We start from the raw sequence: 9,026 nt of genomic DNA, 5'->3' as shown, positions 1-9,026 counted from the left end.
ATTACAGGAAAAGCAGCCAGAATCCAAACACGGAAGATACCTCATGATTTAAAACTGTTGAAACAAAACTTGTACTGTTGCACATAATCTTACATTGGCAATCAAGAAGTGGACTGAATTATCTGATGCTTGGGTTCTCATTCATGTGCATTCGTATTTGCAGAGGCAGCATATTCACAGAGATTGAATCTGAAAGGGCACCCTCATTGCCACTTTGTAGCATCCCTAATGTAAATTTCACTAGGCAAGAGGTCAGTGTGATTCATTTGTCCATGCTGCTGATACGATGTTTGTGAAGTGAATAAAGAACCTGTGATCAGATCTATCTGGCACTGTTTTGCTGCAAACACTCCTGACGGAGTTGATGTTGCTCAGCCTGGAGAAGAGAAGTCTCCAGGGAGATCTTACACACTTTCCAGTACTTCAAGGGGCTGCAAGAGAGCTGAAGAGGGACTTTTTACACGGGCATGGAGTGACAGGACAGAGGAAACAGCTTCAAACTGCAAGACAGTTGGTTTAGATTAGATACTGCAGGGAAATTCTGTACTTTGAGTTTGATGAAACACTGCAACGGGCTGCCCAGAGAAGCTGTGGATGCCCCATCCCTGGAAGCGTTCAAGGCCAGGTTGGATGTGGCTCTGAGCAACCTGGTCTAGTGGGAAGTGTCCTTGCCCATGGCAGGGGTTTTGAAATGGTGTGATCTTAAAGGTCCCTTCCAACCCAAACCATTCCATGATTCTGTGATAGCCTGTACCGCAGCCTGCAGCATCCTTTGGTTTAATGGACTCAAAATGAGATTACTCATCTTAAAAAAAACCTGAGAGTGTGGGCACAAGAGAAACAATTCATGCTATTTAAACATGCACGTTTTGCCTCTCGTTTCTGACAAAGGATGAAGAATACAGTATTTTACACTTCCAGTGAGGACTCATCAAAAAAAGTTGCTCTTGATGGCTAAAAGCATAGGTAACTGTACTGCTTGCAATAGATACAAGTCTCCAGCATGGTCTTAAATCCAAAGGGACACTCTAGAGGACCTGTACTGGGAATCAAAAGTATTAAAGCCATGGCCCTTGGCATGAGCAGAGGCTGCTCAGTGTTGTAGCATCCCTGCATATAGCTGTTAGTAGATCTGCCTTACTGTCACAGGAAGGACTCAAATCTCTCCTAAAGCACAGTATTAGAGATGGGCAATCAGAGACCTAATTAGCAGTGACTGCATCAGGGAATGGAAGATGGAAATGGGGCTGAACACAGCTCAAGGATATATTTCCCTTTCAGACAGACCCTGTACACTGCCCCCCTGTAGCCACCCAGGGATCACCTTCAGCATCTGACCCAGACCTCCAGCCTTCACCCAGGTCTCAGAGGGACGGCTGAACAGCTCTGTGTTGTTGCCACATCTCTGATAGATGTGCTGTGAGTGTCACTGAGAGCCCAGCAGTCGTGTTCCCTGGGGGCAGCCAGGCTTCCAGCACCAGCGAGGTGAAAGGCAGCTGCCATTCGCCCCAGCACCAGCTGGAGAAGCCACAGCAATGTGTAAAGAGTGCCAGCAGTGAGAGCCTCAGGGGAGAAGAGGGAAAGAAACGGCATCACTGTAATGGAACCCTTTGCTGCCTGACTGTCTGTCTGTCTGTCAGCAAGGACTTCTGAGTCAATAAATACCAGTCAAAACGCACAATTCCTGCTGACCTGCAGTCCTCCCTTCATCTCTGGAGAAAATAAACATGGGCTGTGGGTGCTGAGCCCCTCTGTCTTCTTCAGAGCCTCCATTGTATTTGTGTTTGCAACATTTCTGCCAGCAACACTGGGCAAGGTTCACTCGGTACTCCCAGGAACTTGGAGGAACTCCCTGGTTATTATGAGATTACCCTTCACTGCAAAATAAACAGTTCTTTACAGATACCCTCTCAGGGGTGTTCCCTTACAGATGTCCAGGAGTCAGGAGGGGTCAAGACAGGAGGGATTTGACATTGTGTATAAATCCTCTCGGTGCAAGCTGCAGCCCCCAGAACAATGCCATTCACTGTCCAAAACATCCACGGGAGCAGGAGCTGCCTCTGGAAAGCCTAAAGGAGGCACCCTGACTCACACCTCAGCCCACAGCAGCACCTTGCATGTCTGCAGGCTGCTCAAAATGAGATGCAGAAGGGAGCTCCTGATCACTCATGTCTTAACAGAAATACCAGTTGCCATATCCCAGTTTTTCCTCTTCCCAGGGCAAATCCTGGATTTGGGATTCTCTTGCTCTCTTCTTGCACATCTTAATTGTCCTTGCTATTAGTCAATGTTCACAGTGTAGCTGTCAAATTACTGATTCAAAACCAAAAGGCCCAGCATCCCTCATGTTTGCTCTTTGTTTGAGGGGGAATAAGGGGACAGAAATGTCTTTGTTTTTCAATTTTCAAGCAGAAGCAGCAGCCTGATATTTCATACTTGGAGATTAAAGGAGGTGAGGCATACTTCACCTGTGGGCTTCACAGTTACCTGATGACAATAGAGTGATTCAAAGACTTTCTGCATTGTGTTCCCCATACTCCAAGCTGGTGCTGATTGGTCCCTCCAGGTCTGTTCTCCAGGACTGTGATGGAGAAGCCTCATCCCATTCCCAATTTCCAATTCCAGAATTTCTGTACCCTTTCTTTGACACTGTAAGAACATTAAGGAAAGGACTATTTTACATACAGCTGTAACATATACTATTGTACATATACCTGCAAAACACCAGACACATCAAGACACTCCATCAGCAATTCAAACAGTTGGAAAAGAAAAGATTTAAAGATATTCCAATGTGGCAAGGAAGATGCAGGATTATGTTACTTTGAATTAAAAAGAAGAGATACTATTACTGTCAATTTTTGATGACAGAGAACAGAGGGGATATTCTTCAGCAAAACCAGAGTATATAAATATCCTAGTAGGTTTCAGATCACTTGTCTCCTGAGCTGTTGGGTCATTCTGAAAGCCAAGGCTGGTTGACAGTTTGCAGAAGTTTCTCTTTTTTCACCTAGAGCACTGTTGTTAACAATGCAATCCTGTAAGCCTGAGAACCCCTCCAAACATCACACCACAGCCCTGAGGCTGAGCAGGTAAGAAGGTGAGCCATGCTTCGCCTAACGTCAGAGGAGTGGCCCAACAGGACACAAGGGTGGAGAACTCATCTCACAGGTGACATGCACAGCAATGTGTGGCATAAGGTGTTGAACAGAAACATCCCAGAGGAAAAGGCAGAACAGCAATCCTGACTGGTGTGAGCTGGTCTGGAGGCACAGCCTGCTCTGCTGCGCAGTCAGAGCCCCTGCTTCCCAAGCTCTGCAGCCCATGGACTCCCTGACTGTAAACCATGCCCTAGAAATCTCAGCTTTTCTTTTAAAAAGCTTCTGACTAACCTGAACCAGGGGCAAACCACTGCAGCAAGGCAGGGCTGCCTTGGGGCTGGAAACAACAGTTCTCGTATCACCTTCTGGAAGCATTGACTCATTTATTCCACTGCAGTGGAATCTGGCACATTTCCCTAACTCAAAAACACAGTATTTGACCAATATTTGTAGTCAGGTACCCAACATGAGTTTCTGGCCAGCTTGCAAACCAAATGCACGCAAAGCCAGGGCAAAGCAGGTTATAGGTCTTTGTGGCAAGAGAAGCAGTTGGCACATGGCAGCAGCAAGGCTGAGGACGCTCATCTGATACACTGCTTAAGCCATCTACAAATTAACTCCTTCCCAGGCACATACCAGGAAAAAAAAAGTCCTGGGCTATGCTTCTTGAAACAATACTTCACAAAACAAGGCCCTGACAATGGAGATAGATTGCCTGGAGACATTGTGAGGCCAAGAAAAGATGAAAGCTTTCTTGAAAGAATGGTAGAAAATATTCATTGCCATATTGTGGTGATGACTATTTTCAGCAGATATGGGCCACAGATGCACATGTTTGTGTGAAGAAAGGAAGACAAGAATGAAAGGATTTTTTTATATCATTACCATTTGGTCCTGTCTCATTGCAGAATACACAGAATCTGGCTTTGCAAAGGATGTGTTCTTTTGAATCCTTAAGGCTTGGAGCCAGAGCTAAGGCAAACGGTCGCTAATTAACTTAAGCCATTAATGAGATAAAGAACCTAACTCACTTTGCAACACTGAGTTCCTGGCCTACAGGCTATACCAGGTCTATGTACTCTATGAATAATAATATTCATACTACATAATATATATGAGAAACTACTAATGTTGCAAAGTCAAACGTTCAGATGTCAAGGATCATCAGTAATAAGCCTGACTTTATTTCAGCTCTATCAGTGAGCTACCTTACCATGTTCGATTACATAACTACATACAATTTTCCATTGGATTTCTGTTGAAGATTCTGTGTATTCAAGGTCTTCTTTTATACTCATTGTTCAATAGGTGTCTCATGTCTTACACTGCATATCATCCAAAAACTGCTCTGAAGCCTGAATCATTACATTTCTAGTTCTAGTTTTGGGGAGTTCTTTCCCTCTTGTATTTAATTTATGAATTTCCACTGTTTGGAAATTCCCGTTCTGTTTCTGGAGACAATCATCTGAGGTCCATGCTTCTCCCTCATCATGTTTGCAGTCCTACCTGTAAGCCCCCCACCCTTTTCTCAGAACAACAAGATACTGAGCTCAGCAACTTTTTGTCCCAATGTCTTCACTCACAGTACTTCACTCCCAGGTCCCTACCTTTTGCAGTCTTGCCAGAAAGGTTCCTTTCCTCTCCCATGGTCTGTCAGACAAACACTGAAACCACAGTGGAGGGAGTAGCACTGTTCATCTCCCCTGCCTTGAGACAGTGTGGGCACATCATGTACCCCACTGCTCCGCTGAGAGAGAAGGTTCCCATCCACCTCTGGGGTTGAGAACAGGCAGAAATCCTTCAGAGAACAAGCATTTCTAATGTCTTTGTGTGAAGTGGGACTTCCTGAAGCTCATAACTTGACTAAATGTGGGAAAATTTTCATGGAAATGGGCAAGAATACATTCCTGACATCAGAGGAACCCTCCACCCCATCTGCTGATCAAAAGACAACTCTTTCATCCAGACTAGGTAGGGATTATTAATTGTTACTGGTATCCCTTTCAGGTTTTTTAGCATATGTGAGAATAGTTTCCCAAAACTTTTCCTGAAAATTCAGTAATTTATTATTTCTCCATTTTTCACAGAAAGGGGAAAAGAAGGATGCAAGATACAGAGATTAATCCCTGACATGGGAAATTCCACCGTAGTTATTTCAAATGTAGCAAAGTCCATATACAACTGAAAACAAAGTATTACAATGATGTGGCTTAAGTTTTCAACATACATAATTAAAAATATTTCCCTATATGTCGGTTATAATAATCAGTGTTCTGGACTATTACTGTTACAAAACTCTGGTTGGCTCTCATATGGATTAAAAGATGTGCTAAGATCTTGCAAATCTTAATTCAAAAACTCATTAGTAACCCTTCCTACACTGTATTGAAAATTTTTTGCTTAGTCTGAGCTACCTCTTCATAACCACAGCCAACCTACAGACATCATACTGCACAGTTCACCTTTCCTGTATCCAAGACATGGGTGAAAACAGAGCAATGCAGCAGGGTACCTAACACAGATTAACCAGGGAATCACTAAGGACTCCAAGCTATCAGCCTGGGGACTCGCCTTCCTCTTTTTCTGCCAGCAGCCCACCTATGTTCCCAAATCCCACAGCCATTCTCCTTCAACCCTTTGTCCTCACCATAACGCACGTTGGACTCTACTTGGGGTGGACATTTGTTCACAGCCTGTGCTATGCATGTCACATGGAAAAAAAGTCTGGAGAACAACAGGAAACCGTGCTAAAGAAAGCAGAGACCAGAAGTGGACCAGCAAAATGGTTACATCCCTCATTCCTTTGACACTGTGGTCAGGGTGAGCTCCAGCTCAGTTTTTTATCAGTCTTAGCATCAGTGGTGATGACTGCTTAGAAAATTGAATTGCTTTCTCTCTGCAAAGGCCAGAGGAGAAGGCAATTTTTCTGGCTTTGGTGAGGTGCTTTGAAAGGGGATCCCCAGGAACACTGGTAGGGGAGCCGGCAGTTCTGCTTCTTTGGTGGTACCTGTTTTGTGGACAAACAAATTACTTCAGTTTTCAATGCTGTCAATCTGGAACACCTCATCACCACAAAATCAATAAAAATGTCTTTAAAAAGTGAATAAAACCCATGTAAAAAGCGCTAAGTAGCCAATTGTCTCATGCTTGAAGGCCAAGATTGGATGGTAGTGAGGGAGCAGGGGGTCTCTTTCTCACCTAGGTAATGATTATATGAGCTCCATAAGGACATAGTTAAATCAAGTATTAAGAAGACTGCACTTAAGAGGGGGAAAATATGTCAATCACACTTCGCCTTTGACAAAAGGAAATTCCTTGAAACTGAGAATGGGGAGAGAGCGGGAGAGAGAGTGTCTCGTCATGTGGGTGGCCAGGAAACTGGAGGCCAGAAAAGTACGAGTGAGAGAAAGAGTAAGAGACGGGGAGGGGGGAAACCCACCAGACTGAATTCTAATCCAAATGCTGTGAGGCGTTCACACCAGGCCTTGTGAGAATATTAACAAGGTTACAGGAGAGGGGCCTTTAGCCTCGGGAATTATTAGTGAATATGGAATTATATTTGCGCAAACACAACCAGATGCAAGCAGCTAAATGCTCTGCAGATGTGAAAGGAGACAGTGTGTTCCAAATGGGCAGCAGTTTCATGTGTTTTAGCCCTCCATCATGATGCCTGGCTGCCTGTCAGAGAGGGCTGCTTTTCTGAAATGGCAAAGGGGCGGGAGGGACAGGCTCTTTTTTATCAGAAATCTGAACATGGGTACTCTTTAGGGTTTACTCTTTCCCTCAGACACTAGCATCTCTTGGTTGACTGACTATCACTCTGAAGATTACATCCTGACTATGTTCTTTTATATCTCTGTGCCTCAGGTTAATTTCCTGCAAGTTTTCTTTTTTCTCCCACTTTGCCATGTCTTTTTCTAAAATCTCCCTGTCTCTTTCCCTGTTTTTCCTCATTGTGTGCCCTCTCTGGTTTTAGTCTCTAACTCCACCATGGCCTGAGCAGTTAGCCTGTATGTATGATATCGCAGGCTGTTTCCATTAGAATGAGAAATTGGTTACAAGAGCCAGGTATTTCTTTGAAGTAATCTTGTTTTACTACAGAAAAAGTCTCACTTCTTGAAATAACAGTAAGATTGAACAAGAATCTGTTGCTTTGCTCATGATCCCAGATCTGCTTGCAGTCAGGGCTCTGCTCAGAAATCTCCTTTCCTTGGCTTTTTTTCAAGACCATTGTGTATTCACTTTATTTCTTGTACCACGATTTTTGGGTTTGCTCCCTTCCTGCTTCCTCCTGCTTTCCATTGTTTCAATCACTCTAATCGATCCTCTGACCCTGCATTCAATGCTTATCTTGGGGCAGTGGACTCATTGTTTAAGCTATTCCTAAACACTCTCTCAGCCAGTGTGGAAGGCGACCAGCACACCTAGCACCCTGAGTGGGATTTATGGTGATTCAAACCTGAAAATCTGCCTCCCAGCTCCCAAAGTCATATTAGAAAATGTACAGTATCAGTAATTTACTGTCTCTGGCAAGAATGAGGCTTCTTCATTCTAGATCAATCACTACTTTCAAAGGAATTACTGTCCCTACTCTGAAGAGCAGAGAGCACATACTAAATGTTTACAGATCAATTTTATTAGTTGAATTACAAGGACACAGACATGGCCAGGGGCATAATCATAAAGTGTCACTCTGTGGCAGGATTAAGACTTCTGCTCAAGAGGAAATTTTCTGCTATGAAGAATAATGCCAGCAAATGACTGTTCATCCTATGGAACTGTAAATGTACAAGTATGGAGATCTGGAGGCTTAAGTATAAGGGATTATAACAGATTGCAGTTTGACTTGGGTGAGTATGCTAACTGCAATTTTAATTACCTGAACAGTTTAAATTCCTGTGAAGAGAGGTCTTGCCAACTTATTTCCCTGACTCACAATGCTTGTTTTCAAGCATAATCACAACATTCCTACAGTATGGCTTGTGCAAAATTGTGGATGCTGTTTGCCCTCAAATTTTGTTATCTTTTAAAATATTTTCTCTCACTAGATGCATGTTTCAGAGGCAATAAAATACTCTAGAGTTAGGTAGAATTTTCAAACTCAGGCATGCTTTGTTGATGATTCTTTACTCTCCATGAAAAAATACAGTGTACTCTCCTTAGAAGTACAATGCATACGGTTTGATTACAAATTTTGCAGCAATTTGAAAGACATATTTGAATATATTGATTTACATAGAGATTAAAAATGAACCACCCATTATTAGCCTTTCTTTATCTCCGATCTTGTTAAAAAGCAACGCATACTCCGCACAGCCCAGAGTTTATGAGGAAGAAAGGTGCTGAGTAAAAAGTGAAGGAGGGTGGAAAAAATACCATATTTTCATAGACAGAAAGCTTATCATTCTGTGGCAAAAATTGTTTCCTATTAAAACTGTCAAATAAGGATTTTGTTCACTTAGTTTTTGAGGGGGAGTCAAGGCAACCAAAAGAGAGTGCCAAAAAGAACTTCAACCTCCCCTACAAAACTGGCTAAGATCTCTGCTAACTCACACAGAAGTAGAACTCTTTGTAACCTTGCACAAAGACTTTATTTCACTTGCTTCTTTTAATTAAGCTGGTTTGGTTTGGGTATTTTTTCCTGTTGCATGCAATCTCGTTTTCCCTCAGGCAGGGCCAAGAGGCTCCTTGGTGAACCACTGCCTCCCCCCAGCATGGCTGCTCCCCAGTGCTCAGCGTGGGCCTCAGCTGGTGGCCACGTTGAGAAGGCTTTTCCCCATTGTTCCCAACGGGGTCTGTGTTTTATGATGCCTCACAGTATAGGCAGCCACTATCTCCCCTGAGGGCAATGGCAGTTTCTGTTTCATAGAGAACAATGGATGATGGTGGCCAGTCCAAAAGGGAACAACTCTGCATGGGGGGAAA

This window comes from Corvus cornix, chromosome 1 (genome assembly GCF_000738735.6).
Source record: "Corvus cornix cornix isolate S_Up_H32 chromosome 1, ASM73873v5, whole genome shotgun sequence".
NCBI classification, from domain to species: domain Eukaryota; kingdom Metazoa; phylum Chordata; class Aves; order Passeriformes; family Corvidae; genus Corvus; species Corvus cornix.
Note: the sequence above shows the minus strand (reverse complement) of the source record.